We start from the raw sequence: 8616 nt of genomic DNA, 5'->3' as shown, positions 1-8616 counted from the left end.
TAAAATTTTCCCCTCTAATATTAAGATATATTGCTTTCCTGACCTGTTTTAAAGAGGATTTTAAATATGTGACTTTAAAAGAAAAGGAATTTTTTGCTTGCTATAGATGTGTAGGTATAATTTTGGCTTTAATTGTTCTGTATTGTTTCCATTTACAGTCGACATGTAACTTTTCACTTTTCAGAATTGCTTGTTTTGTGTTATCACTTCCTCTTCAAATGATTTCATCTGGAAATTTGTAGTTCAGAATAGTTTTGCAGACTTACATCTTAGATAACTTGATTTTTAAAAGGTGCTATTTCTTTTATTACATTTTAATATTTTCTCTGTAATATTAGGTTACTAATTTTCAAAAATGCTGACATTCATTCTGTATTTATTTGACTTTGATTGTTTTTATCTTGAATTTTTATATGGAAGAAATTTTCAGAGACTTTTCCCCTTTGGTAACATAGTACAAGAAGTTCACATGTTTATCCAATTAGATGCCTGTCTTATGAAAAGTATTTTCAGTCTTCTTCCTAAAATTTGCATTAATTCACCTTGTATGCCTAACCAGCAGATTTCATGCTCTTTTTTCCCCTTTAAGTGATGGAATATCTTGAAGTAGAAATTGTGATCAACTTTAATAAAAATGCAATACATCAGACTATTCAGAGACTATGTTAATATGCTCAAAGTATGCCTAAACTTTAGATTTAGTTTATCTTTGGGAACTTTTATTTCAGCTAATTCTCATCCATCTTTTGTGTAGAAAATAGAGTGCTTAAATGGTAATTTGATTGCAGCAAGGAGAAATATTTGAAAGTCCTTTGCACTTGTCTCCTGTGATAGAATCTTTAGAAAATCTCCCAAAGCCACTAAAACATTCCTTTGAGTATGCACATCAGGCTTGAGTCAAATAGATTTTGAATTCAGTCCTGAAGATTTTGGATTTGACAAACCATGTACCAAGAAATTTTGATGCTAGCAACTTCCAATGGGATTTGACATTCCTTACAATTCTAGTTTTAAATTTTTCATAGCTTTATAGTTTATCACACAATAATAGATACAATATGCATTTAAAAAATTATCCACAGTCTTTTTTTTTTTTTTAACATTTCATGGTTTTCAATTTGTTATTTTTGTTAATTGTTGTTCTTTGGCTATACTATGTGTTACGTGGGATCTTAGTTCCCCAACCAGGGATCGAACCTGCGTCCCCTGTAGTGGAAGCACAGATTCCACACAGATTCTTAACCATTGGACTGCCAGGGAAGTACCTCAGTTTGATATTAATAAAGCAGTTTCCCTAATAGTTACAACTTAATGAAAAATGCCAAAATAAATATTAAATAGTTAATGTTAAAAAGTCACTTTTCACCGAAGGTTTTTGTTCTTTGACATCTGTAGAGTCTCAGAAACATTACATCTTCAGATTATTAAGCATCTAATTATTATGCCACTATCTCATGGTTTCTGGTGATATATTACAAAAGTGATTTAAGATTGTGCAATAATCCCTTCCCCTCCTCTCTGCCCCTAAGAATATTTGTGCGCATTGTTTGCCAAGGACTGTTTTAGGGAATTAGCATCTTCCTCCTAGCGTACATCTGTCTATCCAACATACATAGTGAACTTCTGACATAATTACTAGGTCAGATTGGTTAGAAAATCACAGTGTGAAATGATTACCTGTGCTTTAACGAAGTTGAGTGCATAGGTAGCCTGATGTGGCAGCTTATTGACTTTTTAAAAAACTTTTTATGTATGTTAAAGTATAGCTGATTAACTAGGTTGTGATAGTTTCAGACGGACAGCAGAGGGACTCAGCCATGCATATATATGTATCCTTTCTCCCCATCCAGATGTGGCAAGGTTCTCACCTGTATAAGTGTATCAGACTGCCATTAAATAGGTAATATTCTGGTTTAAATTTATTTTCAAACCCTTACAGATATGCAACTGTTAAATCATCAAGGTGCAACACTGAAGGAATAACTGTAAGAAGCAAGATTTAAATGAATGTGTAAAATGTAGACGTATTTTCCATCAATATACACATAGATCTGGAATGTACACATATATATGATAAAAAGAACAACATAGTTTTGTAATTTCCAATATGAAGGCATGAAATGAAATTGAAAATTCAGTTTGTTTAGTCTAAATTTATGAAACAGATAGACATTTGTTGTTCCTCTAGACTGAAAGCTTAAAAATATGTTCTTAAAATTTTATATTTTTTTCTAGTGTTCCTTTTCCAGCTTTTAAAAATACACGGTTCACTTTTTGTTTTGAAAGAATTTCAAACTTACAAGAAAGTTGCAAGAATGCTAGTCTTCACTTGAATCCCTACTTGTTAACATTTTGTGATTTTGCTGTAACATTCTATCTATTTGAAATATTTTGTGAACCATTTCTTCAGTGTATGATCTTAAGAACCAGGGCATTTTCTTAAACAGCCACAATACGATGACCCAAATGAGGAAATTAAAACTGATAGACTATCTAAATTATGAAGTGAAAGTGAAGTCGTTTTAGTTGTGTCTGACTCTTTGCATCCCCATGGAGCCTCCTAGGCTCCTCTGTCCATGGGGTTCTCCAGGCAAGAATACTGGAGTGAGTTGCCATTTCCTTCTCCAGGGGTTCTTCCCAACCCAGGGATTGAACCTGGGTCTCTTTCACTGCAGGCGAATTCTTGTCGTCAGAGCCACCGGGGAAGTCCTTCAAATACCAAGAGGGGAGTTCTGATCATATGTTCTGGGTCAAGAGCCCATCCAGGCTCAGGCACTCTTTTAGTTGTCATCTCTTCTTGTCTGGAATGATTCCTTGGTTTTTCTTCATTTCATGGTTTTAACATTTTCATCAGTACAGGATAGTTGTTTTGGAGAAAGTCTCTTAGTTTGGGTTTGTTTGATATTTCCTCATGACTAGCTTTAATTTATGCACTCTTCCACAGGAATATTGATTTGTCCCATTTACTGGTGATACTAACTTTGATGTTTTAGGTGATTTGTTTTTTCATATTTTGGTTGCAGAGTAACACATAGGTCTTTTTGGTCTAATTCACTGGAGTTTGGCTTTGAAATGTGGCATTGGGATTTTTTTTTAACCTAATTAATATGCCTTGGTATGACACATGAACATTGATGTCTTTTTAAGGGATTAAAAAGTGCTAAATGATTTTTACACATGGAATTTCCAGGTGTTTTATTAATTCAATCTTTATGTTGATTTTTTAGCCCCTAGACTGTAAAACTCTGTGATTAATTAATATACTTTGGTTTTGCTTACAAGTTATTAACTACAGTTTCTATTCTACTTTACTGTATACTCTCACCATGATATTATGCTTTACCAAAATGATACATAATGCAAGGTTAAGAGTGCTCTGAAAATACATTTTAGGGTCTTCCTTGGAGGTACAGTGGTTAAGACTCCAAGCTTCCACTGCCAGGGGCACGGGTTCAATCCCTGATTGGGAAACTAAGATCCTACATGCCATGCAGTGATACTAAAACATTAAAAAAATTTTTTTTAATACATTTTATTTCTTGATTTAGGGTACTGCCTTCCCCCTATATTTTAAAATGTCATTTGTGCAACTTGAAAATTAAATCCACTTTAAATCCACTTAACATCTTGTGGATTTTACTTTTAGGATTAAGACTATAGAAAAAAAGGATTTTGACCACAGCTTCTTTAAGAGTGATCCTAGGACCCCAGATCCCCTCCCTTAGAGATTCTGCATCAGTGGCTTGGTAACTGAGAAATCTGCATTTTTTGCAAGGTCCTGGGCAGTTTGATATAGGCAGTTTAGAGGTTCCACTATCTGTTTGAAAAACACTGCCTTAGAGAAATACCAGGGGACCAAGAAAGGTGACTTCTTACAAGTGCCGTATTTCATGTACTTACGTAACTGAAAAAAATCAGCATTGCTACGTTGTTCTGTTGTCTCTCACCAAAGTGAACACCATAGCTTTAAGTTTATATAGATGAAAAACTTGATATTTGCATAGTGTGAGATAGTAAGACATTTTGTATGTGTTTTTAAAGTGTGTATTATTTTATAGCCATACAATTGATCTGTCTGTTCACTTAAGTAGTGGAGAGCATAAGACAGAGAACAGTATTAAGATCCAGAGTGATAATCAGGTTATTTATTGTACTGAATTTAATCTTGTGAAATCAATGGACATCATTACGGTTAGATTTTAGTTTAGTAGTATTGTTCATTGAACAGAACTTCCAGTCTCTTCTGTTAACTAAAAACATATAGGAACAGGGACAGAGGAGGTGAGCTTTGAGTCACTGTCAGGAGGCCTTGTGCTGAAAGGATGTGAGCACTGTCCTTACAACAGAAGATCTTTTTAGAGAATTCTCTTGTGTCAGCATATCACTAATAACGGGCTTTCCTGGTGGCTCAGATGGTAAAGAATGTGCCTGCAACATGGGAGACCTGGGTTTGATCTCTGGGTTGGGGAGATCCCCTGGAGAAGGGAATGGGCAATCCACTCCAGTATTCTTGCCTAGAGAGTCCCATGGACAGAGGAGCCTGGCGGGCTGCAGTCCATGGGGTCACAAAGAGTTGGACATGACTGACTAAGCAAAGGACAGCAGGCTCAGTGTATGCTTAGGGCCCGACCAGCACAGCGGAGTAGTCGATGAGCATAGACTGTGAGATGAGTGGTGGGTTTAGGTCCCAGCTGACTGGCCTATGGCCCTTTCTCCTGTTTCCACAGCAGTGAAATAGTAGTTGCTACCTCATAGGGTTATTGTGAGGATGAAATATTTAATATGTTAATTATATGCAAAGAGTCAGATATGACTGAGTGATACTTTCACTTTATATGTATGGTATTAATCGAAGAATGTAAAAGTATTATAGGTTTCTCAAATGAAGAGTTCTTTCATCAGAGTAAGATGAAATACTTTTGTTCAGAAATGCTTCATTAATCTGCCATTTTTAGCAATAAAATGATTTTCTAGAAACCTTCAGCAACCCCATTAAAAAAAATACAATCCCATTAAAAAGATAGATATAAATCTCTGATATCCTAAGTGGTGTGCAGAATCTAGATTATACATTATCTTCTTTCATTTCTAATCTGAAAAACTAGATGACCACATTGGTTAGAGTTGACTGAAGTCATATGGTCCAACTGTTATGGTTTCAGATAAGTCAAGTTCGTGGGTTTTGTAAGGAACATTGCAGCTTCTGTTGGCTGTTCAGAAAGATCAAAATCCAGGCAATACAGAATGACTCACAGTGAAAGTGTGTCTCTTCACTTTTCCCTTTTGTTCCAATACTTTAGGCATACTTAACAGCTTGGTATCTTTTAGACCTTTATAAAACACATATTTATTTTTTTCTCGTCCCCTTTGCATACAAATACACACAGACACATACACAAATTTTTATATAAATGGAAACAATTTAACCATTTTATATGATTTTGCTCACATGTCTTGGAGATTTCATGTGGATACAAATGTACTTATGCATGCTGCTTCTTAATATATGATGGACATTTTTGTTTATAATTATTGATAAGTCCTGAAAATAACAAGATGATAATGCTGATAATTGTAATATCAGTGTATAATAGGTATATATAATATTTATTGACACTTATACACCAGACCATTTATCTCACTTAATAAGCAAATGAGGTATGCATATTTTAATACATACTTTATCAATGAAGGATCAGACTTGGAGAAGTTAAATAAGGACTTTTTGGACTCAAGGACTTTTGGACCTTTGTACAGATGTATTCACATAAGAGAGATTCCTTGGTGTAAAATTGTTATGTTAAAGAGAACACCCATTTTAAATTCTGATTGATGCTTCTAAATTGTGTTCCAAAAACTTTGTATCAATTTAATCCCAACAGCAAGGTATGGGAGCACCTGTTTCTTCATATTCTTACACTAAATACTGCAAATCTTTTCATTTTTTCCCATTTATATTTACCCAGTTATTTAAATTGAGTGTATTTTCATGTATTTATTAGTTATTTGTATTTTTTTCTGTGAATTGCCCTCCCATATTGTTTGCCCACACTTTTGTTGAATTGTTAGTCATTTTTATTGATTTGGATTAGCAGATATATATATATATCTGTGCATTCTTTGTCACATGTGTTTCTATGGTACACTTACGTTTAGTTTGTTTATGATGGCTTTTGTCTTACAGGAGATTTAAATTTTCAGGTACAAAATCTGCCAGTTTCCCCTGGTTTTATGTTTTTCTTAAAAAGACCTAGACACCTCAAATCTTAAGTAATTTTCTTATCCTTCTATGGCTTGTGTAACTTTCTTTCCATTTGAAATTTTGAGTTTTATGGTGTAGGGTAGGGTAAGAACTAGTGTACTTTTACCTTTTGTGGATCTCAAATTGTTCTAACAAGAATAATTTGAACAAGACCTTTTTCTCACCAATGTGGGACGCCTGTGTATATGTCAGGGAAACATTTCATCTCTCCTTTACTTGAATATACATTACTATTATGAGATGAAGGACCTTTTTTAAAAATAAGATTATTTGTTTATTTTGCTGTGCCAAGTCTTAGTTGTTGCATGGAGGGTCATGTTCCCCAACCAGGGATGAAAACCTAGGCCCCCTGCATTGGGAACATGGAGTCCTAGCCACTGGACCACCAGTGAAGTCTCTTGGCATTTTTTTTAACTTTATATTTTAACTTTTATATTTTTTATTGGAGTATAGCTGATTTTAAAAGTGACTTCTCAGGTGGCTCAGTGGTAAAGAATCCACCTGCCAATACTGGAGACACAGGAGACACAGGTTCGATCCCTGGGTCAGGAAGATCCCCTGGAGGAGGAAATGGCAACCCACTCTGGGATAATTCCATGGACAGAGGAGCCTGGTGGGCTACAGTCTAAATAATAAAATAATAAAGTAGTTGCTCAGTCATGTCTGACTCTTTGCAGTCCCATGGACTGTGTAGCCTGCCAGGCTCTCCTGTCCATGGGGATTCTCCAGGCAAGAATACTGGAGTGGGTTGCCGTGGTTTCTTCCAGAGGATCTTCCCAACCCAGGGATTGAACCCAGGTCTCCCACACTACAGATGGATTCTTTACTGTCAGCCACCAGGGAAGTCTGGGCTCCCAAAGAGCTGGACACAACTAAGCACGCAGTGACATGCATAGCCGATGAACCAATGTTGTGACAGTTTCAGGTGGACAGAAAGGAGCTCAGACATACATATGCTTGTGTCCATTCTCCTACAAACTCCTCTCCTACCCAGGCTGTCCCATAACTCTGAGCAGAGATGGGACTCTTGAACTTGTCATGAGTGGAGGTGATTTGTGCGTTTCAGGTCCCATTCTTTTCTCTATTTTTGTCTCCATGTCTCTTCCAGTACAAGCATGGGTCTACTTAAACTCTGAAACTGAAATAATTTTTGGCAGAGTTATGTTTTATGCTATTAACTAGAAATGCCCTGGGCCCGTACCACCTGGGGGAGCCCCAACAGACTCTCCACTGACTGGAGCCAATCTTGTGAGGGTGTGGCTGGTCCAGGGCTTGTGGTTCTTGATATGATTGCAAGACACACCTCAGCAACAACCACCAGGGAACTTTGGAAAGACAAGGTTTGTGACTCACAAGTGTCTGTGGATTGCCCGGACACATCCCAGGGCCACACAGCAAGATCCTGGGGAGAGAAGGAGAGCTAACTTGGGTTCTGCCTTTACTGGGGTCAAGGATGTGGTATCTAGGGTTTCTTGGGTTCACTCTTTATAGGTGAATTTTAAACATAAGAGCAGGAATTCAAGTGCAGAAAGGGGGAAAGTGGGATCACTCACGTATCATCAATTATCTAGGTTATCCAGGGCTTTTGTAAAGGGGGACGTCATGACTGGGGGTGCCTGACCCTTTGTCCCGTTGTGCATTTGGCAATGTGTTTATTCGAGATAGACGTCTCCGAAGTAGATGCTTCAGCAATCAGAAGCTTAATGTCAGGCACTTACATTACAATCAAAAAAATCTTACACTACATGATGAAATAGGAAAAACCCGTTATAATCTGCTTATTGATTATTTTGTCTCCTTGTAAGGGCAGGCCTCAGAAATAGTGCTCTTGGGGGGCCATTTGTGAATCTAAAAAGGAAAGAGCCACCAATGTTCTAAAATCTCTTACCTTTTTGTGGGTGGTCTAGAAATTCTTTGGTGGGATAAACAGCATTTTAATATAAAACTAGTCATATGGCAGAAGTTTTTTTTTTTTTTTAAGAAATATGATTTAAAAGATCAAGTTCTTACCATGTAAAAATTCTCCAGCATGTATTGTTAATGTGGACTAGTATGTGTAAGATACATATTTTGTTTAAAAAGTGGGAAGAGGAGAAACATAATGTATATTTGTATGTATACATAGAAACTTGAAGAAGATATCTTACAAAATACGAATGATTTTTACCTATTTGGGGCAGAGATGGGAGTGGAATTGGCCAGGTGTGGAAACAAACTGAGAGAAAGCTTCCTGCTGGTGACAATTTTAAGCTTTCCGGTTTCTGAACTATATGAAAATATTACCCATGTATTTTTTAAACAGGGAATGGTCAGTAATCAAATACAGCAGGAATTTCGGTAAGGCGAGAATGGGA

Source organism: Odocoileus virginianus, chromosome 9, assembly GCF_023699985.2.
Source record: "Odocoileus virginianus isolate 20LAN1187 ecotype Illinois chromosome 9, Ovbor_1.2, whole genome shotgun sequence".
NCBI lineage: Eukaryota > Metazoa > Chordata > Mammalia > Artiodactyla > Cervidae > Odocoileus > Odocoileus virginianus.
Note: the sequence above shows the minus strand (reverse complement) of the source record.